The sequence below is a fragment of the Anas acuta genome, chromosome 14 (genome assembly GCF_963932015.1).
Source record: "Anas acuta chromosome 14, bAnaAcu1.1, whole genome shotgun sequence".
Taxonomy (NCBI): Eukaryota; Metazoa; Chordata; class Aves; order Anseriformes; family Anatidae; genus Anas; species Anas acuta.
Genome location: NC_088992.1, coordinates 8,493,659 through 8,519,092, shown reverse-complemented (window position 1 = coordinate 8,519,092; position 25,434 = coordinate 8,493,659). Strand labels below are relative to the sequence as shown.

Genomic DNA, 25,434 nt, shown 5'->3' with positions numbered 1-25,434 from the left:
TGTGTAGAGTAATTTAAAGCATCCTGCCTTTTTTTTTTTTCCTGCTTTTTCTTTCCTGGTGGAGAATTTACTTGGGAATATACTTTGTCTGCAGCATTGCTTGCTTATGCAGGCATATACAGCTCCTTGAATTTTTTTATTTGGTCTTACTCTTACTAAAACCTTTATTAGAATGCAGATGAACCCTGACCTCAACAGAGGATTAAGTGAACAGATTCTTTAAGTAATAAATCTAAAGGCATATTACAAGCAAGGAAAAGGGATTTCCCTTGTGTTTTTGGATTTATAAGTGCCAGAGGCTAAACAACTTACAAGGGCTCTAAGATTGCTCCTTTTTTCTAACCTGGGACATGTTCTAATATTGTGACATAGCGAAGAATTAAGCTGGCTTACTAAGTAGAAAACATGTAGAGTAATTGAAAATGCATCATACAGACAGGAATGCTCAGTGCAACAATGTCCTGTTACAAAGATTACACTGATTTATAGGGGATGTCTTAACTCCTAATCCCAGGGACACAAGATCACATCGACCATGTATTCTTTCATAAGCAGCAAAATAAAAAAGGTGGTTAATAATATATATGCTTGAGATTGAAAATGAGGGAGAGGGGGCTGGGGCAGCATTGACTTTTGTGTTAGAATTTAAGTGCCAATATTTTCATAAGGTTTTTGTGTTTGTCAGGTCGGAGAAGTGCAGCTATTTTGTGCTCTGTAGCTGAGATAGGTAACCAAATGGAGCAAGAATGAATTAGGGCTAAATATTGTTTGGTATAAGCTGTTCTGAAGAGCTCAGAAGAGAGGAAATGGCCGGGGGACGGGGGAGGGAGAAAAGGTCAGATGGACCATAGATGTAAAGCAGGGTGTGGAAACAGCTGGAGCTGAACCACTGTGTCTTGAAATTAAAAGAGAAGATGGTGAAAACAGTTATTTTCTTTTGAGCGTCCAAAGGGGAAGATCTCAGGCAGAACAATGGTACTGCTCTCTAGGGCTAACGTCACCGATAGTGACCTCACCCTAGACAAGTTCAAGGACCTCTTCTCCCCCATTAACCATATTCAAAATAGTCACACGTATTCCTTCCTGATCTGCTCATTTTCTCCCAGCTCTTTGTTCCTGCTCTGAGTCTCAGACCAGTCTTTTATCTTCTCATTTAGTGACACCTCTTTGAAGATCTGCTAGAAACTGGAGAATCTTCTCCTTGGAGACAGTCCTCTTACTTTCCTTCTTCTGATTCTCCACTCTACTTCAGATTGCTTCACTGAATTCATGTTTTCAGCTGCTTTGGCATTGCCAAGTGAAACACAAATCTATTATTTCAATCTTTTCTTTTCCCCCATGTTGAAATTTTGTGCCTGCTATGTCTCCTGTGATTGCTTCCTACAGGTTGAAAAGTGCCTTTACGTCTTTCATATTAGGGTGTATTATCTTTCTCAGTCTCTTTAGTAAGAGGAGTTTGGTTCTTAAACTGGCAGGGGTAACTCTTATATTTAAAAGTGAGTGGAAAGCGATGCAGAGGTTTCTGCTGGAGTTTGTCCAGGAGTTTGAAACCGAAGTTTGAGAAGTGCAGAGTGTTCTAGTCAGCTCAACAATTGACTCCAAAACCTGAAGAGGGCACCATGGCTGATGAGTATCGTTTCTTTCACTGCTTGTCATTTGGAAAGAAGCTTCAGGTTTCAGTTTAGATGGCTTCAAGTGATCTTCAGTGCTTTGCTATGTGTGGCCAGCTTAGCTGCATCTTCTCTTGATAGAAGCATTTCCTTCCTGTGCCAAAATCTGTGGTATATCAGGAATGGAAAATTCTTAGACAGCATAAAATATATTTAACTTCAGTGGCAAAACAGATGACAGAAAAGCTTCTGTGTAGTATTAATACACTTACTATGTTTTTCATTTTGTGATTCATTTTTGTTGGTGCATAGGTTTCCTCACACTTGTGCTACTTCGTCATGCTACAGTCTGGTGTGAGAGGAAATTAGAGAGAAATTCAGTTAGGAATGTTGACGTAATGCATGGGAATTATTTTGAAGTGGAGGATATGTTGTAACTGTGTTGTTTGAGGACTGAACAGAGGGGCCTAATGCTACACTTCACATTAATGTCATTTGGAAAAACTGAAGATTTCTGAAGATGCAATGTAGGGAGACACTTGAATAACAGAAGTTGGTATAGTGTAATGTCTAAAAATTGTATGACCCATTCAGAGAAGGTACTGTGGGTTTTGTCCCCATCTTGTGGCTGTCCAGATAAGGCATTTTAAGTCTTTTTTGATTCAAGCTGTGCAAGGTTCCACTGTTAGCTCCAAACTGTCTGCAAGCCCTGCTGTCAGCCAAAGAGGAATTAGTTGTGCTTGCCCTCTTGTAATCAATACGCTAAGCATAAAAAAGGGCAATACAAATAAACCAGAGAATTCAAAAACTAATAAGGAAGCATGAGGGCTGCCAAGTGGCAGCTGAGACTGCAGAATGAGCAAGAGGGAAGGTTTGAAATTGTATAAGCAGAGCTGCTAAAGGAACTTTCTACTTAGAAAAATCCCTAGAGCTCCCAAAGCCCCCACAGTCAGAAATATTTCACATCCAAAAAAAAAAAAAGAAACTTGAAGGAGAAAGCAGAGTCCTCTGATACATGACAAGAAATTTCTTGACAGAAGACTGAGAGGTTGTTATAAAGTATTGAAAGGCTTCTTTGCTCCTCACAGTTGACCAAAAAGGAAATCCTGGAGAGATGCCATTGACTTGTATGCTTCTGCCATACGTATAGCTATGAGAAATAGGAAGGACTTTTACGAGTCATGCAAAGAGTAGCTGAAGCTTTGGACAAGTCAGACAGCATCCCTGAAGTCTGAAAGGTTGAGAATAATTTGCTCATTTATCACAATCCAGACAAAGGCACTCCAGGTGACTGCACCCTGCAAGCTTTGACACCTACAGCAGGGAAACGCTCTCAACACCCTTCATAGCAAAAACATAAAAGTTGGAATCTGGTGAAGGAAGCAGAGGGACACTGAATCTCACTACATGGTACTGCAGTAGTCCAGAGACCTTTAACTCAGGGCCACTAATGAGATGTTCTCAGCGCTGAATATATGCGGAGATGAATTTAGCCTCTCCTTTCTCCTTTGTGCTGCTTGGAGGAGATTGGTGATGCCTATGCCCAAGCAGAGGAGCAGCTCTATGGACATTGTTGTCCCCCCTCCTGATGAGCTATGAGCTATGCAGATTGCTTATGAAGGCTTTTTTGATTTACTTACTTGCCCTGGATGTGTTATTAAATGTAAGGCAGCAGCTAGAAGGTAATGAACTGATTTAAGCCCCTGTGACCAGGGATCAGACTCCAATAAAATGGTTAAGCATATGTACAAAATAACAATTAAAAATGTAGATTAGCCAAGAACTTTGTTTCCAGATGTGAACTCTAACTAGCTTTTTGCAAAAGCAACTAATTACAAAGTTAGCACATGGGATAGCTATTGACAACATGGTCAGGAGCGAGTGGCTGAGAAGGTCTCAGTAGTGGAAGCTCAAGACAGAGTGAATAACTCACGCTATTTCACAAACCTCATTATCTTTATTCATAATGCAAAATTGGAGCAAGTTTGGGGCTGTCAAGATGGTGGGGGTCAAGAGGATCAAACTCAAGTAGCACAAGCAAATAACGGAGCATCACTTACTGTATTAAAGGGAGGAAATGGAAAGTAACCAAGATTAGTAAAATCCGTTCACTGATAAGCCCTGGACTCCAGGGTCTCTCTAACCATGTTTTACAAGAACTTGTCTTCTGTATACCTGCCTTTCATTTGGCATCTTTCTGTTCATTGGCAAATTAGTAATGGCCATAATGTGATTTTGAAACATTATATTTGACTTCTATAAATTTGTAACAGTTGAGATAAAGTTTGAGAGGTGTGACTGCAATTTAAGAAAACAATTTCTTTTACTGATTCTTAAAAAAGAAATTCTCCAGAAAAAAAAAAAAAAAGATTAATTTGTTTTACAAAATTTACCTGTGGCTTCTGCTTTTTCACTTCCAACATTGTAATCAGAGGAACATGAATAAGTGAAGGAAATAGGTATATTTTGCAAAAATACCTAAATAAAAGAGGGATATTCAGGACTGTGGAATGATTCATGTATGAGGAGAGATTATAGAGACCAGGAATCATAAGGCTGGAAAAGAGAGGAGTGAAGGAAGATATGATAAAGACTATGAAATCATCAAAGGGAATATAGAATGAGTCTTTGCAATTCACAATACAAGGAGTAAAATTTCCCCGTAAAATGATCAGATAGCAGGTTTAACACAAACAGAGGAAGTACTTTTTCACACAGTGCATAATTAAATTGTGGAACCCATTGCAACAGGATGTTGTGGAGGTCAACACTGTAAATGAGTTCAAAGAGAGACAAGTTCAGGGAGGATAGATCTGACAAAGCCTATTAAATATGAGGTCTCAGATAGAATCTCTGGGCTCTGAGAGCCCTGAAACTTTCATTGCTGGAAACTAGAGAGTACATTCAGATACACTTCCCATGTTCCTATTCTGTCTTCTTAAATAGCGACTATTGGCCACTGCTGAGACAGAGACTTGGCACAATATCTGCCTTGATGGAAGACTTTATGTTCGTAGGTGTTATCCTTTGGAAGGCTCCAAGAAAAAGCCTGCTTTTGAAGAGAGTGTGTTCTGGGTTCACAATCCTTTTTGTCTCCTTGGGACCCTGAATCTGTCAGATTAAGTGTATGACAATCCGAGGTGCTCTGACACTAGCTCCCTCCTGAATAATAAGATTGCATATAAAATCATAAGATCTTTCAATGTCGAAATTTCTGTTTTCTCTTATTGCAGTCTTGCAATGGGTTGGATATGGATGATATGATATGGAACAGGTAAAACAGTTATTACTGTGAATACACACCATGGTATACCAGTTGGGTTTGAATGGGAATGGATAGATAGATTATAATTATTTACTTCTGAAGTAGCATATAATGGCTTTTCCAAAAATTGGGATGCTACATAACATTTTCTAGACATGGCAGAAACCAGTCGTGTTCTCAGCCATCCTCTCTGTATGTCAGTGGTCAAAGACAGGCAACAGTGGGGAAGAAGAGAACAGAGGCACAACTGGTTAAAGTGATGAGCCCAAACTCTCACAATAGATCCATGGCAAAGCCAAAAAGCAAGCCCAGGGTTTCTGGAGCACAGCAGATAGGATCATATGCTGCACAAATCCATTACAGAGAGATGTATTAGCTTTGTGGTCTGAGCTGTAAGTTCAATGTTCATCCACACCAAAAATATAATGTATGGAGAGTTGAGTGTATTTTAAGAGTTGTTTCTTTATTCTCACAGCAAGTGGAAAGGATGGCAACCCACCCTGAAATAGTAACTGTCAATATATGATGCCTTTTGCAGCTCTCCTTCCTGATCAAATAAATAATTTGTAAGGTTTTGATGACAAAAGGATGTATCCTCTGCTCAGCTATCACCTGCCAGCACTACTCTGTGCAATCTGATTTAGAGATTTAAGCATAGAAATCATCCTTTCTGCTGTTTCCCCTGGAAACAGGGAGCCCAGTGGAGAGGTTAATCATTTGGGTTTGCAATTCATAGCCGGTAAAAACCAAAATAATTCGCCATCTTCTGAGTCTTAAAACATGCTGCTAAATTTTAAACTTTCAAAGACAATGTTGTTGTTTGGCCCTTGATATTGTTTAAAAATATGTAATTCTGGACAAAAGTACATGCCAAGAAGAGCATGTATTAAATACAGCGAAACTCTGCTTGCTTTGCTGTGGTACAGTCGTCTATGGGAAAGAAGAGGAAAAATCCATAGCTTCACCTTTGTTTTCTGATATGTTCTGTACAGCAAAAGCCATGACTTGACATGCCAGCTTCCAAGGATAGCAAATATATCCCAATATAGGTAGATTTACTGTGGATTGGAGAGTGGGCTGGGAACTGGGGCATCTTTGTCCAGCAATAGGTCTTAGGTATGTGGTGTATGTTGAATAGTCCCATGCTGTGGGCTGCTGTCAGTCCTGTTTGCAGGGATCTGGAAAATCTGGGTAGTACAACCATCCACCTCACTGCAGTGCTCTCGTCAGAAAGGGTTTTCTATCTGTGAGGCTGAAATGAGGAGATGGGGAGGAGAGAAAGGGAGCAATGGAAGGAGGTGGAAAACCAGGGAGGAAACTGCACAGTGGTGGGTGGCAGAGGAGTAAACTCATTGGTTTCACAGTTAATGGATCACTGGGTGCTAGAATGACTTTCAATAATACAAGCTAATGCTGAAGCTTCAGACTACTGTAGGAGGTTGGTCTGCACATCCTTCATAGAGGATAACTACCTAAACTCTGCACACCATGCAGAAAGTATATCCTTCAAGAGTAAGGCTCGTAACATTTCTTTGTCTACCCGCTTTTGTGCCAACCTATTGCAGCATATGCTATCCATCATACGCAAGGTTGTGAACTTGCAGTGTTCAGGCATGAGGACGAAGCCAAAGCTTTAGTTTAACTTTTCTATACCTTGGCTTTGTTGGGTTAAAACTCATAAAGTACTGGGTGCTGCATGGTACATTTCCAGCTAGTTGAAAAAGCTCTTAAAAATCTTTAAAACGATAAAAGAAAGGAGTTCAACAACACTACCAATGACATCAAATGAAAAACTAAAAACCTTCCTTTATGTTTTTACCACTGGAGTCAAAACCTAGTACACTGAACTGGAGACATTATAATTTCCATAAGGAATCTGAGGATGCCATGACAATAAGCACATTTTCCTTTGCTTTCTGTAGCATTCAAATATATTGTAATGTTTCCTGAAGGAAAATGAGGGTAATTGCTGTCAATGTACTCTGGGGGCTAACGTTCTCAAAAGATATAACTAGTCACTGCAGAGGGATTGTACCTGAAATGAATTTGACCCATAATGTATTGCAAAAATACTATATGCATCTTGGGATCTTAGCAGTCTGCATGCTTTGGAGGTGGGTCAATTAAAAGGCTATAATTTAGGGTCTTCATGAAAGTCTTTGGGAATAGGGAAGTCTGAATATGGTAATGAAAACCCATAAGGGCATTTTAACTGTGTGTATGTGCATTTTTCTCTCTAGTATGTGTATATATAAAGACATAATATCACATTTGTATGGGATGTCTAAAAGTTTGATAAAAATATGCACATAAATAGTGTGCACACAAGAACAGAACATACACGTGCACACAAGCACCCCTCCTTCCCCCCAACACACACACACCTCTGTGTTAATGAGCTTTTCCTCTGGAGAGGACAAGTCGAAAGGAGCCAGTCCTTCCAGCCAAAAAAATCAATTGCTTCTTCATGAATTATTGAGATGTTTGCCATCAGTTTCTTTACAAAAAAAAGGAGTCATTGTTCAATGTTCCCTCCCCCAGCATACTCTTTGCTTTTACCTTGTGATATCATGACACACAGACACAAATTCTCACATATAAAAGTTTTCATTCTTTTAATGACACGTATATCGCAATATTTTAATATATTTTCTCCAGTGTTAGCTGTATTTGTGCACATGCATATTTTTCTCACACAGCAACTGTCATCCTCCACCCAGCACTTAATGGAAGGGACACTGCAAGTAAAAAAAAAAAAAAAAAAAAAAAAAAGCAAAAATACTAATATTTCCTCTGCTGCCAAGTGCGATATTGATGCACTGATGCTCAGAAACTGAATCAAGGCTCTTACGTTGAATGGCAAGACACCACTAAACGAATGCTTTTGCCTCTCGTGTAAATAGATAGATTAATGACGTTAAGTGAAAGCCAAGCCTGCTGAAATGTTAGCTTCCTTATGGTGCTTTGAATTTCCCTTATTTTTGATAAATGAACCAATCTGGCAATAAAATCCTTGCACAGTAGGTTAATAATGTCATAGCTGTACTGTGAAATAGTAATGTTTGTACTGTCTCTTTGCAAACAATAATCCTTTGAAGCCTGATGAATCTATTTTCAACCAACTTGTCTCTTCGCTGGTACACAGAGCCTCGCCTTTGAAAGTACAGCTAAGAAGATAATTTAAAACCCGGGAGACAATGGGCTCAAGGAAGAGGGACGGTGGTTTAAAAGACAGAAGTTGTGTGAATGCTCCTCTTCTCTGCTTCACTTTCTTCTGTCTCCCCTTTAATAGCTCTGTAAACATTTTAAGAAAGGTTTCTCTGCTACTACTTACAGCCATATAGTACTGCCCAGTTAGTTTGCTGCAACGTCGTCATCACTTATAAAAATAGCTTTTCCCACAATCACTTGTGTAGAGAACTGGAAAAATAGTGGCTGAATATAATCAGAAACTTTGCTTGCTAAGTCAGGTTTCGAAATTGAGTTGTCTTTGGAGGGCTGCTTTCTTATGGTGACACAATCTTTGTTCCTCTACTCTGGGGGGAGCTCTTATTTGTATTTATGCTTAGTTTATCATATTTGTGTATCAACAGCAATACCTGGACACAATGAGCTAATTTCCCAGCAACAATTTCTGTTGCATCTTTACAAGAAACTTAAATATGTACACATCTGCATTAAACTGACTTCGTACACTTGTTAATAAGGAGACTTAGGAGGTAAAAACAAACTGCAGAGGCTGGGAGAACAAGCAGTTCTCACACACATTAATCAAGTAAAATGGGGGGTGAGTGTGCAGGCAGATTCCTCTGCCTGGAGGATATGTGTCAGTGCTCCAGTGCAGGGTGAGGAGCTCTCAGTGCTTCCCCCAGCAGGCAGAGGTGCCAGAACCAGACTCAAGGCTGCCCTCACCTCTCTTTGCAGACATCTTTCACTTCTCATTGCACAGAAATCCAGACCTGTGCTCCATAGCGGTCAGATACCCACTTTTGATTTAAGAGGCAAAAGACTGCTAGCAGCAGGAAAGAAAAAAATGAGGAAATCATGAAGTTGAGCAGTGAAATCCTCTCTTAGACACCTCCTGAAAGATCAGCTTCCTAATTATTTGCATGAGTTAAAGGTTGTCTCCTCCAAACAAGGAGCAGAAACAGCACCCTGCAGTTTAGGTTATCACCATCGTCGGCCAAACTCTGTGTTGAGCACTCACTGCACCTCTCAGCAGAAACAGGCAGACCTTTAAAGGTGGTTGGTTTGCAAACAGAAAGACAAACATGATTGCTGCAAGTAATTCTGTTGTCCCCAGTGCTCATGAGTGCATCTGGATGACAGCAGCAGTGGATTTGGTGCTGTAAGGGGCATAATGGACTGGCAGCAATTGGGAGAGAGAAGGAATCGTGAAAAACTAAAGTCTCCCATCAAGTGGTTAGCAAAGGGCCAATTGTTCTATTTACAAGAGCTCTCCTGCCTGGAGGAGAGGCAAAAAAAAAAAAAGTATCAAGACAAGCATTTCCTCCCTGTAATGATAAGGAGCTGTTGCCTGCAGCGTTCAGACTACACGGTTTCACAGATGTTTAAAAAAAAAAAAGCCAACAGCCTCTCTCTACCTTAACTATAGCAGCAGCAGCATTGTCTGTCAGTCTTTGTACAAAGCAGAGTGGAAATATTGCCCTCCTGTTTCTTTAAGTTCCAGAGACTTAGTAAAATTAACACTAAATGTTTTAAAAGAAACCCTATCAAAAATCACTGATGATTTCAAGTTATTATTGAGCATGGGTGTCTAAGTAGCTTGGGGCAGTGCACATAAACTTGACAAACAGGGTACTTTAGTGCTGCCTGCCCAGATCCACATAATAGAGCAATGAAGCTTTTATTCATTCAAAGAAAGGTTGAGTTTGATTGGCAGGTCAGCCTGCCTGAGCACCACAGTCTCTTTTCCCTAACACTTCACTGCTATCAATTACAGTTTTGAATGTGAATTGTTTCTAATGTAAAATAATGCCAACCTCTGCCTCTAACCTCAGGCCAGAAAGCTCTCTGGTGTGTTTTTTTTTTTTTCTTTTTTTTTTTTCTTTTTTTATTCATATTCACTTACTGCCTGAGGACTCCATCTCTGCTTTGTGTTTTCTCAGCCTCTCACCAAAGTGCTGCCATCAGAAGCCAGATTCATGCGCAGCACATTATTTTATTATTTTAATGGTATCATTGATGAGCAAAATTCAAGCGATTATATTTCCCCCCTCCCCTCAACTTTCAGTTGCCGCAGTAGTACTGTTTGTTTCTGTAAACATGAAGGTTCAGAGATATAATTCATAATGAAGTTATAATCCATTACAAGCAAGCATGACTCTGGAATTGCTTGATTTTTATCTGCCAGTTGACTTAAATCCGTTTGCAAAACTTGCCCGATTGAAGAGAATGCAGATCTTATTTAAATCAGGTGATTTGGTTCAGCTGCCATCTGTTGGCCAGTTCATTATTCTGATTCTGCAGTTACAGTAGTTACCTGTCTTCACTTATTTCAGTGAGACAGAAATCACATTTAGTAACTGGTGGGGGTGTTATGTAATGTCTCTAACCCCAGGGAACTGGTTTTATGTGTTTAACACAAAATCTCCTTTCTATTCTGGATGACCGTTTTTGCTGCAAGATGCACTTCCTGTTGCTTTTGTGACGAACCTTAAAAATGAGTTGCTTTGCTGACATATAAAAACGCTGTGTGTGTTGCATTGCGGTAGGTTAGAAAGACCCTACAGGATGGTATTTCTTGATGGGCTCATAGAGCGGGACATGTGGGTTTAGGACCCTCTAATGATGGAGCCTCTTCTAAAGACTTGTGCAGTATTAGATGCTGTTGTTATTTCTTCTGCTCCTTCATGGATCCAAGTCCCATTAGTGAGAACTTAACTTTATCCATTTATCCCATTTCACAAACACTTATGTTCCAACTGCATTTCCATTTGGCCATTGTTTCCCTGATTTTCATCAGCATTTTCCCTCTCTCATGTTTGCGGCTCATCTCTCCTGCTCCATTATGGGATCCATATAACACTGCACACTCTGCTTCCAGTGACATCACTTCAGGCTTTCTCCCATCACATCCATTAATATCTTGATAGGGATATACAGGAAAGACCTACCTTTGCTCTTTCATCTCTCTTGAGACAGCCACTCTACAGAGTAACCTAGAAACGAGCCATCCCTTTTGGATTCAGCTGCTTACAAAAATACCATTTTCAGGGTGGAGCAGTGCTTTCAATATCTTTTTTTTTTTTTTTTTTTTTTTTTTTTTTAATCTGATATGTTCAAACAGGATTTCAACATGTATTTAATTTTATGGTGTGAAATTTTACTTGCAGCTTGGTGGGAAAAGGATTTCTTACTTTACAAAAATAAATGGGTGAAAATGTTATACGATACTTTGTATGACATAGCTGGAGATACCTCCTGCTCCTGGCAGTTTTATGTTTTCCTTGTGGGATCTTTCCTGCTATCTGAGATTTTTCCATTAGTTCCAAGGATAGGGTGGTCTGAAAGCTTGAGACAGGAAAACCTGAAGTGTGTTTTTTTCTGTTATCATGTTTCACTTGACCGTGGTATACATCACAGCGGCCAGCAGGATGTCTGAGGAAATTACAGATTTCCCACAATATCTTGTATTTCTACAGTGCTTTACCTAAGGTGATTTTGATATTCCAGGTACAATTTCTATTTTTTTTTTTTTAACAGTATCTTGCTTTTTATTTTGTTTCTAGATGAAAATGCATTTCAAAATTTCAGGCTTCTACATGAAAGAAAGCTTCAAAATTTTTGCCAGCTTGAGATTCATAAAACTTATAACCTATTAGGATATTCTTGGCTGATTTGTAATTTTTATACCCTGTTTTCTGTCTGGGTGGTGAAGATAGAGTGGCACATGGTTTGAATTCTGCGTTACATCACTTTTAGAGCAGAGTAACTCTGTATTTTGCACAGGGTAATTCCTGATTTACAATCTCAGGCTAACAGACCGCTTTCACAGTGGCTACGTTATGTAGTTTTGCTGCAACTGAACGTGCGCCTGGCTCTGCTCCTCACTGACGGCCTTGTGAGGCCCAGACCTTCGGAGTGTGTGAAAAGGAACCTATGAGAGATGCCACCTACTCCAACTCCTCCTCCGCTTTCCAAACAAACACATGGCACAAACACATTGTAAATAAAGATGACTTCAGACACAGCTCTTTTCATGGGTGAATGAGTTACATTGGGCATTTTACTGGCAAGCTAAACATTACTTGGATTCCGTATTTGAATACTTGATCTGTTAGCATTGCTGGATACTTTCGTTCCCGTGTATTGATTTAAAGTCTCTACTGCAAACATGCAGTCAGCTCGCTGGAAGCCAGCGGCTGGGGAAGATGCACAGCGAGGGGCCGACGGCAGCCGGGTTGGCTTTAGGCAGATGCTGCAGCAGTGGGGTGATGCTCTCTGCTGTCCTCCGTGGGCCAGCCTTCCTGGACCGTCTCGCTCGGCCTATGGTCACCAGAGAGTGTTAGATCTGCTGAAAGCAACGGCAATTTGGCAGTACCCCTTCTCTCTGTAACAGCGTTGGCATTATCCAGCAATGGGAGGAGGCTCATGTTTACCTTCTCTGGACTATGAAGCGGTTGAGGCCTTAATTCAAGAAAGCAATTGAGCATTTAATGTAAATCCATCATTGTTCTGCACATACTGAAGCACGTGTTGAAGTTTGACTTTAATGAGACCTGACCAAGTGTTTGAAGATCTATATGTGTTTAAGATTAGCTGATACCATGAGGAGTGTTTAGCTGGACTTTTTGCATGGCATGGATAAACACAGGCTTAATATCAGATGAAAGATGTTATGCTAATAAGAAAGTGTTTTTTCTTGCAGATTGGTCTTTTGAGTTTGGTTTTCATGAAGTCTGTTGCAATTCATAGTGCATATTTCTTTTCTTTTGGAAGGAACACGCAGTGAATTGAATAATTTAGCTTATAATTTTATGAGGCACCAATATTTTTGAATAGTCAGCAGAATCCTTCCTCAGTTGTTTGGAAGCTTAAGGGGTTTAGAAAGTTCTTCCTTGGAGATAAATAAGCTGTCAATTCATGATGAAAAAAATCAAACTTGTACTGTTGATTTTGGCTGTGGTATTTGCAAAAGTATGAGAGAAATTTTTGCAGAGTCGTAGAGCAGTCCATGTGTTAGCATTTAGCTTTCCAATGCCACATTGTGCCTCTGATAGCATTTCTAAAAGGTAAACAGAAATGTCAAAATAATAAAAATAAAAGATTAACCATTCATTTTTTTTAGTGAGAAATCAAATCTATATTGCAAATTAATAGAAAACCAGATGAAGTTCCAAAGCTGCTTACTACACCAGTTGCCTGTTTTATTTTTTTTTCCTCCCTTCTTCTGAAGGTCTTTTTCAGACTTCACCAGATTTAGATTGTGAAATGTCTAAACAGAGGTTCTAAACAGAAACCTGGGAGGTATAGAAAATATGCCAAGAGCAAATTAGTTTACTTAGTTCATGACTTTAATACACCCTTGCAATTAGCAGAGTATTTCCTCTGGACTTGTGGTCTGCAGGTATGCGTTTCTGTTCATAATTTTTTATTCACTGCCTTTAAATGGGGAAAAACAAACTCAACAGTTCTGTTTTGCTGTATCCATATGCACCAGTTTTTTGATCATGTTCAGGTTAATGATTTGAGTCAAAATGCAACATCTACAAATGCATTGGCAGGTTAGAGAAAGAAGGCTGAGTTAGGAGGTGGTCATAGATAAAGAAGAACTAGGCTGTAAAAGCCACCTGTGAAACCTCTCCTCCCAGTACACCCCTTTCTCACAGGTATGCACACTGAGGGATGTATGGTTTCTCCAGGTTCTTCTGCTTGAAAAAATGCACCTATTTTTTGAACGTGATACTACAGTTGGAGTGATAAATTAGGCTGAAGGCACCGATGCTTTTGGATTACAGCATCTTCCCCTACAATTAACCTAAACTATTCCAGCTCCCAGGTGCTTCATGCCCCTGCAATCTCCTCCACTTCCTTGAACCTACTTCATTTTCTTCTGAGTCCCAAACCTCCCAGAAACAGCTTCAGTTCAAACTACATCTTCCAGGGCTGCCTCTGTGCTCCACTCTTCCCTCCTTGGAAAACAACTGCAACCCACCTCATAGCTGCCAAATTGGCACCCACAATTGCAGTATCTCGACCCAGCATGACACAACCCCTCTCCCTCAGATCCCAAACCTGCCCACAAACCCCCCACAATGGCAGCTTGACCCTGGCTGACACAATTGCCCCTTGTGTTTGCCAAACCCACAAAATTATAGGGGTCATGCAGGAAAAGGCAGCGAGATGGGTGAGTTCGTGCTCTCTGCGCTGTCTGTGACACTGTGACCCTATTCATGGGCACATCCTTCCAGGAGACCTCGGCAGCCTGTCTGCAACGCATCGTTTTAAATTGCAGCCTTAGAAGATCCTTTTTTAGATGGAAAAGAAAGACCCAATTAAAGTTTAAAAAAAAAATAAATAAAAAAGAGGCAACAAAAGTATTAAGATTAGTAAGAAACATCTGATGCTGTCTCCTTATCCCAGTCATTTTCCTGTTTTCAGTCTTAATCTTTAATTCTCACGCACGTCTATGGATTGCCATGCACCCAGAAACAGTAAGGTCAGACGCATTTGCATATGTGAAATCTTCAAGCTATCGAAGATCTGTTTATATTTGGCATAGAAGAGTTATCTGATGGTCAGTCAGGTTCCAGCCCAGTTTCTTTTAATAGCTGGTGGTGTTTTAGCTGTGTATTTTAGTTTTACCGGCCAGAGAATGGGAGAAATTATACATCCTCATTTCAAAGAGGTGATCTGTGGACTAATCAGACAGTGTTTATAGCACATGTTCTAAAGTATAAATTTGTAGAAATGTCTGTATGCATATTTATATACAGTATAAATATATCTATAGTGTGTATATGTACACATGTCTTAATGTGTATGTGCATAATATAAGATTATTTTTTTTTGTTGTTAGTGCATTATTAATTTGCTCCTATGCCACTGAGTGTCCTGGCTTGGAAACAGGGTTTGGGATCCTCTGCTCCAGGTTGCATTTCGCTGCAGGCACTTGGCTTGTGCTGGGGCAGGCTGCAGCAGTGCAGTGCTCCTTACCCGGAGGTTTTCTCCGGGCTTGCTAATACAGGGAAATTTACTGGCATAATTATACCCGTATAATTATGCTGGAGTAGTTATACTGCTGTAACTCCCATGTGAATGCTCTTGTGCTGCAATAATAGTGCCCATATGGGAAGTTATACCAGTATGAGCTATACTTGTGTATCTCTACTAGTACATATCTCTATGTAGGCAGGTCCTTGTGTTGTGCCAGATTTTGCAGACCAACATACTTGGTCTGCAATAAGCCCTTGCAGGCCTTTGGTTTGGACCTCATGCTTTATCAACCTCACTCTGTGCGTACAAAAAAGTTGTTTAGAATTTCTACAAGAATCTTTGAAAAGAAATAAACATTTTCTCTCACCAATAAAACATTTTTCTAGTCACTTTATTTATTTTTTAATATCTTTTAATATATAAAAATACAGATGTAACTTCTGACTTCTGTGTTCAAGATTTTTTTTAGATCTACTAAGGATCAGATATAAGCCATGTCTGGAAGCAATACTTGGCCAACAGCTGAGTGTGTGTGTGTATGTGTGTGTGTTCATCTATCCATGATTCATTCTGAGGGCTGTTTTAGCCTTCATAAAATATTCATGCTGGTTGTGCATGGTTCTATAATTGCCATCTCAGGCCTTGAATTATTTATAGGTTGTACTGTTCACATAGTCTCATTTACTGATAGAGCAGATAACACTATACAAGAGGATCCCAAACACTCTAATGCCTGTTACTTTGCATTAAGTAGTGGAATTATATTACTGTAGGTGTAAAATGCTGGCCTTTTTCTCCTCTCGCTTTAATATATCATTTTTGTATTTATAATATGCTAATTGTTGAGATGCTGTTAAGCCTCATAATTCCTGCAGAGTTTTGCAGAAATCAAGATGTGGTTGAAATGATTTAGCTCTTGATCCCAAAATGATTGTTCTAAATCCACCCCCCTTCCTTCCCCCTGGTTGTAACACCCAGAATAATTTATTGGAGTGATGTATGAGTACACATGCATACCTGAGCTCCTTTGTTTTACACTATTGATCAGTTTTTGTATCTTAACTGCTAACAAACATGCAGCAGTCCAGCTAATGCAGACATTCACCAAGTGTATTTTCAAGTTCATTGTACTCAATTAAACACTGACTATGAATTCATCATGAAAAGCGATCTTTTTCCATCAATTTTTCTATTCTTCTTTTCTGTGACTAATTCTGTCAGCTTTTCTGACCTACTTTTGACTTTGTTTTTTTACTGAATATGTGGAATTGCATCAGTTTAGCTTAGACATACAACATACTTTGACTTTTCATCACCTACTTGGTTTTTACTTTACTTTCTGAACCAAGTGCTCATTCTAAGTAGAAAATACAGCTGACTGAGGTAGACTTTATTTTAATTTTTTAATACTTCTGCTTTTCTAATTGCTACAGATAATTACTGAATTAGAAATTCAGGGCTAGAATACTTGTTCATGCAATGGAACACCTTCTCTTCTTTTCCCAAAAATGCTTGTGTGGCCTTGTTGAGTCAATTCTTCTCCTCACCTGTGGAAAAGAATATTGGCGTTTCCTTAACTCGCACAAGGGCTACAGGAACTAAGTATATAAAGAATATAAGTCATCCCTCTGCTGTAATAAGGAATTGCAAACACATGGGAAAGGCAGGCTGATGAAGCTTTATCAGTCTATGGTGGCACTGAAATAGCACAGGATCATGCAAAGCACACCTAGCCAGGGCTGGTTCGCACAGGCAGGTGGCAAGGAGAGCTGGTTAAAGCCCTTCATTTCAGTGCTGCTCATTTCAGTCCTTGCACAGGGATTAGGAGGGATGTTCCTCCAGCTGAGGAACAGCCTGGGCTGTTTTCCTCTGGGACCCAGTTCCTGAACACCAGCCTCTGCTCCAGCTGAAGGGCTTGGGCTTCTCCTGCCCTCCTGTGCCACATGGGTGTTCCCCAGCAGTGATTTTGCTGGCACAGCAAATCCCTTACAGTGGGATTCAGGCATGTAGCTGTGTCTCTGGGTGGCGCTGGCCATGCTTTGCTCCCTTCTTGGCTCTCCAGAGGTCTGGGTGATCTCTGAAATTACAGGAGGGAGAAAGCGGACCAGTATCCTGCAAAGAAGAAAGGATAGGGGCTTAGCCATGATTATGGATACAACATCCCTGTGCAGGGGAAGTCTGAGAGCAGCAGGTAGCAGAACAGATGAAGATTTAAAATTTACCTCTCGAAATGCAGAGGAAAACATGGATGGAGGTAATTCTAGGATGAAGCCAAAAAAAAAAAAAAAAAAAAAAAGGAAAAAGAAATGTTTCTGCAAAACAAACCATTTTGGTGAACAATAAATTCTCAAGAAAATATGTCTAAGCCTAAGCCCTTATTTTTCTTGATAATAAATCATTATAAAATAAACCTTGCGACATTCACCATTATATACAATGGACTGAATTGAAAAGAGCTGTTTTTTTTTTTTTCTGTAAGATTTTTTTGAGCCCTGTGGGTCTCTCAGAGAAGGAAACACTGTTATTGTCATGCAGATTTCTTTTCTTTTCTTCAAGATTTCAGAGATTCCATGAATCCTTTGCAACAGGGTAATTCTACTGTTTTGCCTTTTTTTTTTTTTTTTTTTTTTTTAAGCTGTCTCTAGCAGTGCTGGTGTGATAGCTTTATTGCAGCGTCTCCACCTTTCTCGTGGAGTTCTCTAAGTTTTCAGAGCGAAGCGTGACTGCTGTGGCATGCGTATGTTACTAAGTTTTCCTGTTAGTCACTCAGCTCACTTTTTGCTTTTCTTCCTGCCCATTTACTGCTCAGTGTGTATGTAAGGAAAAAAAAAAAAAAAAAGAAAAAAAAAGGAAAAAAAAAAAAGCTGAAGTTTCTTCTTGTATATCGTGTATTTTGCAGTAGTACCTGGAGGCCTCCAGTAGGTCAGATTTCTGTACAAATAATATAGTATTGCCACACGAAATTTATGACTGAAAGGACTAGAAATGATAAATGAATGACAGGACATGGAGGAGGATGGGATTACAAAAAGTAATGGGGGTGTGCCGAACAGCAGAGCTGCTCAGACGATTTGTGTTCAGTCGGGAACAATGGTCTCAACTTCTTCTTGCCTGGGAGTTTCCTTTCAAGAAACTGCAACGCAGGGTTTGTGCCATACAGTTTCTGAGTTAGGTGCTGGAATTATAATATTGCTTTTAGGCAAAATAATGCATGTTCTAATAGCCAATTACCAAATACATTTTCTCAAGTGAAATTATTAAAATATTTAATATCTTGGGGATCTTGTTTCTTCCTCTCCTCCCCTGCTTATTTGCTCTGGTAGGAGGGCTCTGTATTGCTTGGTTGGTACGTGGTCCTGGCTTGTCAGGGTCTTTATTACCTTTCACATTGTGCAAATGGCAGGCTGCTGGGACACCGAGGCATCACTTAGCTTTAATTGGTCAACTAACCTTTGCTGCTAGGCGCTGCACGCTGCTGCGCCGTGGCTGACCTCAGACTGTACTCCAAAACGGTTTCCTTCAGCACTAGGTATTGCCCAATTACGTAGAGTGCAGGAGCTGGGATTCTCAAGCCTTTGAAGAAATTTTTTACCATATCTATTAGTCTAGAGATGTGAAGTACCAAAAAAAAAAAAAAAAAAAAAAACCCACCCTGTACACGACCTAGAAAAACAAATTGGTAAGTGTGCTTCTTTCTCTGATCCTGCCTGTACTGAATAATTTTCTTAGAGACATTAAAAAAAAAAAAGTCTATGAAATCCTAAATCGTTTCCCTCTTTATATATCAGAAGTCTTTAAAAATATCTGAGATTTTTTTTTTATGCCAACAATACATGAGACAACCCTAGATATGTATGACACCTTTTAGAAAGTGTCTTTGTCTTTATCTATCCTTACTGTACCTGTGTGATAGGGAAGTGTCATGATCCCTATTTTAAAGATGGGAAAAGAAGACACAGAGAGATTTAAAGCTAGATTTTTAAAGGTGTTTTGACTTCTAAAGATGCAGTAAAATGTGCAGTAGGACTTTCAAGAGGGCTTAATTGCATCTTTAGCAGCCTAAAAGCGACTTGGCAGCTTACAATGTATGCCAAGCAGAGATATGAATCTAGGTCTTCTGTGTTCTGGTCTAGTACTTTAACCATTGGATGGCCTTTCCAGGATGGAGAGATTTTGGAGAAGAAGTATGGCTTTTTGCTGCACTACTGTTCAGTATTGCTGCTTCAATAGGACATGGAAGGACTGAGTCACAGTTGCTGATGTTAAGTGAAGAACAAACCTTTGTCAGCAGTTGAAACCTAAAGTGTTTTGAACACTGCTTAAGTATATAACTTTTGGAGACAGTATTTATAGAGAGGTTAAAATTTCCCATTCTGTAAGAAAGTATTCAAGGGGGTATTTGCACAACTTAGTCCTGGAGCACAGTGGAAAAGCCCAAATCAGGAAGCTGGCCACCCTCCATGGAGGCTATGGAAAGACAAACTTTTTCCAAAGACAATTCGGAGCACTTGGGCTGGGCTCCTGCCCAGAACTGGCCTCCAGAGAAGCCCATCTCTGTCTGTGCTGCCTGGGTGGAAAGCTTGGCAAAGCCTCCCAAATCCAGCTGGCAGAGGAGCGCTTGGTGTCAGCACCGCTCAGTTTGTTCTTTGCTATTTGTTCCGAAGAGGTGAATTTACATCTCAGGACCTGTGTTTTGTTCCACATTCAGTACAACATATCTGGGTGGGGATTCCCAAGTCACAGTGATGCTGGAAGGGTGGTGCTCTTGTTGAGAAGGGTTCAGCTTCAGTGGGCTTAGCCCTATATCATAAACGTATTTGCTACACCTATGCAGGAAATGTTTTACCGGGTCCAGAGACCTTTTAGGTGTTTTCAGGTTTGAAAACAGGTTTAAAATAATAAAGAAAAACAAAAATAAATCACTGAGCTATTTGTGGGCCAGTGGGCCAAGAAAACAGGGAAATTCTTGAATTAAAATGCTTCAGTTCAGTCATTTCCATGTCAACTTTTAAATGTACTGCTAAACTTTTTTTTTAAACTTCAATGAAAATTTGCAAGCAAGTCTTGCATTTTACCAGGAAAGGATGCTTTTCATTTATAAACCATCTGAAGATGTTTTGACACACTGGAGATTTTTTTCTGAACATTTTTTTCATATTGGCAGACCCTCAGACAAGACTTTTTCCCACAAAAGTTTCTGTTTTACAGACTGTCATTTCCCAACACAGGCAAAAAAGTACCCAGAAAATTCACAGTCAGATCTGCTCCTCCCAGACTGGCTCAGCACTGATGCATCCACATCTCAGTTAAACTTTTCAAATTATTGCATGTATTTGAATATGTTTCATTTCCTAGGGAATCTTTGCTGTAACATGGGATATACATCATTCTTGTAAAAGAGAACAGAGGGGAAAACAGGCATTACCATCAGCTTTGTTACAAAACCAAAACCCGGGGTCCTGGTCTGTGATTTGGTAAAATTCAGCTTTCCCACGGGGTAAGAGCTCATCTCTCAGATGTCCTTTCCTTATCTGCTGTCATCCTCCACCACTCACAAACCAGTTGAGCTCTATAAAAGCTATTTCCAGTGACAACTCCCCACCTGGCCACAGTGTACGTTTGCAACATGCAGTTTTATTACTGCATCTAGTACTTAATGCAGCCGTGCGTAGATCCAGATGTCTTTCATCAGTCCTGAACCTGCCACAGCTGTAACTGAAGTAACCAACAAGATACCAACATTTTGCTTGTTATTTTCCAGTGCTTACACTTCTTGCAAGAAAATAGGAAGACCCATATTAAAAAATAGGTGTACAACACAGGTATAGTTTTTCCTTGTGAGTTGTACATTATTAAGGTCTTACCTTGTGAATTATTAACGCTATTAAAAAAAAGTCAGTTTTGCTCAGAAAAAAAAAATCTAACAGAACTTGTTGGTGCTGTGCCAGTCATCTGCAGTTCAGCATGTTTTTCAATACAAGTCTACAGTGTTTCATTTCTGTTTCAGGCTGAGTTTGGCTATGAAAGCACTAAGCATGGAAATTTTACAGGTGTTCAGACTAATTGTAAATCCAGCTCAGCTCCACCTGTATGTATTGTTCTATAAACGTGGTTGGCTTAAAGTAATACAGGTGAAACTGTAACATGATATATATATAGTAGATATATTTTTGTTAAACTTGCTGAAGAGTTGTGTATACATTCCCAGAATGCTATACAGTATATAGTGTGCATATATATGCATTTATGAATAGGTATATTGATAAAACAGAACGATTGGCTTAAAAAATAGTCTGCATAAAAATATATGAAATGCGCCTATGAAAACATATGCAGGCACATCCTTTATATTAGCTACCATTTCCATACAGTCTGCACGTGTGTGAGCACACACGTACCCATACGTGCACCTATGTGTTGCTGTGGTCCCCAGCGTGTAGTTTATAGTTTGGAGAGAAATCATCCTCCATCATTCGTCACTGCCGAGCTACAGCAGACTAGGCCAGCACATCATTTGTTAACAGCGACAAAGCCGCACTCATAAACGCCGACATGTTACATTAATTTATAGGCACTGAGTGACTTATTAAATGTGACGTGTGAAATATAACAGGGCCCGGTATGGATGATTAGGTTTTGGGCTTTGAATTGTTGACAAGGCAGGGGTAATGAATTGTGGGACACAAGCTAGTATGTTTCCCCCTCATTAGTCAGTATTAGCTGCATTAATAGTAATAATTGGATATATTCATCATTTAAAATGTTTTAATAAATGTTTGGACAGCACCTGATCTAGGCTGTCAAATATTAGTCTGGAAGGTTTGTGATGGGAGAAAAATTATGCTGTTCCTTCTGCAGAGATTTATACAGCCTAAGGGGTGCCATTTGCCAATGTCCTTTAAGAAGTAACGGGTGGACATGGTTTGGAAATGCCTCTTGCACACTTAGGGAAGATGTTTCCATTTCATTCTAGAGATGCCTTGGTCTTTAGGGGTCTGAACTGGTTGTTTCTGGTCAGGTGGCAACCTCGGGTTAGAACTTGACAGAAGGTGTGGCTGTTTGCACCTGAATTTGTATTTCAGTCTCGTACAACGATGTGTCCAGCCACTGAATTAGGATGCAGACTGAATGTTGCCCAGAACTCAGGAACGTTCTAATTTGGGGTTTTGGCTTGGAGTCATAAGTACTTTGAACTATTAACATATTTGAAATTCCAGAAAATTTTCTGCCTGAACATCTTAAAAGCATGATCTTCCCGGGGATGAAGGCAAGACTTTTCAGTGGGTGTTCTGCCAGCTCCACTTTCCTTCTTGGTTTTCATATCCCAAGTGTGTTATTGCCTATGATTCAATACAAAGATTCCTTTTTCTAAAGGGGGAAAAAAAAAAAAAAAAGTTTAATGTCATGATTTTGTGATCTTTAGAGGTAGAAATGAAATAATCCAGAACTCTCGTCAAGAAGTGCAGGCTGTATCTGTCTGTTGCTTTAAAAGAGATGTGTAGGTGAACACTAGAAATATGCCTTTTAAATGACTGGATGGAGATCAAGAAGACTATGACCAGTTGCAAAAAAAAAATAAAAAAATTAAATCAGTTTAAAACTTTTGACATACTGCTTGGCTGTAACCAGTTGTGTAATGAAACCCATTTTTTAAAAGCAACCTTCAGAATATAGAAAAGCAAAACCACATGGAGTTATTGGCACTGCATCACTAGACTGACAAGTTTTATTTAAAAAGAAGAGTCCTCTAAGGAAAAGCCTTGCTACTGTGGGAAGCAGTGTTTGGTGACTCAGTAGGAGGTATGCTTCCCCTTTAGATGCTACTGAAGAGGTGTGACACTAGAGAGTACTGCGTTGGTGGAGGTGCTGTCTTTCAGGAGAGACACAAAATCAAGTGTCTGACCACCTGTAGTCATAACAAGTCCCAAGACACTTTCTGCAAGGATGAAAGTTTTCTCCTCAGTGTCCTTGCTAGTTCCAGCTAGCTGCTTGTACTGAGCATCAGGAATCTTTTAGATGAAGGGATCTTCACACTCTCCCAAATACAGTGAGCCAAAACTGCCTGTTTATATCCATGAACTTTGTAAAATGTTGGTGAAGCACTCAAAAAGTTCCAAGGCTAAAACCGGCTGTGGACAGGTAATGCTGCATCTCCAGGGCAGCAGAAAAGCTTCACTACAGAGGCAGGAACAGAGCAATCTGTTTGTACCTGCTGTAGTAATTCTGCTCAGTCCAAGAAAACTTTGAGGGTAGAAACAGTGTCATTCAATTTTAATCTGAAAGATTAATACTGCTGAACTTGGAGAACTGTTATTTCATTTAATAGACACTGAAGTCACATACAACTTGATTACATAATGTACATTTAACTGTATTTTCCTTCTCATTTTGAATTAAGCCGGTAGTAGTATTTTGTTGGTGTTGTCTGTTGGTTGGTGGTTATTGTTGACAAGGTGGTGCCAGCATATTTCAGCATGTTAGCTACAACTTCTTGTTGGAACTGCAAAGTATTTCTTCAAACTCCCTCTTTGCTTTTACTTGGAGATTGAGTGGGGATTTAAAACTTGACATTGTGTACCTAGCAAATGAGATTAATTAAGCCTTTGTGCATATAGCTGTGTTTTTGTTTCCAGTATTAGTTAACTCTGGGCCCAGAGTGTCAACTCACCAGAACAGATCAAAATTAATGTCTTCTCTAGATTTATAATAATATCTCTGAGATCAGCCTCTGATCTTGTCCTCTATATCCACATTGTCTTGCCAGTCATCCTAAAGGATTTCAGCATTTCCTTTAGTGATATCTATGTATTATAGAAAGAGTATTATATTTCAACATCTAAGCCAATTATTATGCAATTAGGTCTTAATAGATAAGTCTTTAGTGGAACTTTGTGAGAGCTGCAGAATTGAGCACAAAAAAAAAAATCAATATTCTGCACTTGTGTTCTTGATGGTTTTAATCTATTGTCTAGTTAGAAAGTTTTGGGGTGAGATTTGTTTGGTATGTTTACATTAGCGAAGAAATATATATATATATATATATATATATTATATTTTTTTTTTCCCCCCAGGGAAGTGCTAGAATGGGGCCAGCTGTGAGTTTTTGCTCATCCTCTTTACTCTTTGCCAGTTGCCAGCACAATTGTTCTCAAATGAAGAATAGTAAAATATTAAAAAAAGAGAGTGAAAAGTTGTGAAGTTCAAGCACTTCCTAGTTCATTGACTTATTTGTGGCTTTTGTTGGTATGATGCAGATGAACAAGAACTCCAGCCCTTTTGCCCTGATAGTCTGGCAAGGTTACTTAGTTGCTCATTGTAAACCCACTTTTTCCTGTTTTTGTTGCTGTCCTCATTGCTCTATGGCGGTACAGAGAAATAATAACTATGCAGAATTTATGTAGGAATTTGTGAACCCTCATGCAGTGTGTTTTCTGGCTATGTATCCTATTGATCATGTGTATAAGCCCTGCTTTCACACAGAAAGGCATCCTGGTGACACAGGCACAAATACAGGAGAGCGGCCAACTCTTGACTTTTTTTTTTTTTTTAAAGCCCATGGAGGATGCAAGTTGCTGTTAACAGAGGTCACCTTCTTTCCCAAAGATAACAAGGCACATTGTTCCCTGCTCCCTTGTGTAAGCGTATCTGATGCTGTGCCCTCTATCCTTACAATGTCTTGAGTCACTTGAACTCTATGCTAAATATGCTGTTTCTCAACATTCCAACTAATCAAGTAGACAGTGCCATAAACATAATTATGTTATTGTAACCCACTTATGTCCTTGCCTCATACCACCTATAACTCATCGCCAGTATTCTGATATTAATTCTACTCCAGTTTAGGACATCTGGTTTTATCCTCCAGCTTGGGTAGCCTTCCTGGGTGAGTGGCTTCAAGGGCAGACAAAAATATTCTTGTTCGCTGCATCACCTTTCTGGATGGGTGCAAAAGACTACCTTTACCTACAGGCTGTAATGCCTTTTCATGTCTCTGTGACATAGAAGCGGCCATCAGCAAAAGCATTTTTCTTGTATGTTCAAGGCCCATTGCTTTAGTTAAAACTCTGCTGTAGTTCATCCAAAAACTTAGAAGCTATGTTTTGATTCTACACATCTGCCATACCTATAGGTCATTATTTCTAAAATTAATTAAACTCTTCTAATATCGTGTTAAAGGTAGTGCACAGATGTGATGAGATGTCCATTACATCTAGTGTGATCATCTTTGTGTTACATCACAAATTTTTTTTTTTCTCTTTCAGTCTTCCTCTTCTGTGGTGACTTACAATATATTTTACAGTTTCTGGGTTGCTTGCACGCACACATGTACAGAAATTCTGCAGAATTTTATACCAAGAGCCAGTTCAGCATCCCCTTCAA

General features: G+C 39.5%; 1 protein-coding gene across 10 annotated transcripts in view; it reads left to right on the top strand.

Moving 5' to 3' along the window:
* Positions 1-25,434, top strand: part of EBF1 (EBF transcription factor 1) — a 272,703-nt gene that overhangs the window by 134,553 nt on the left and 112,716 nt on the right. The window lies entirely within an intron of this gene.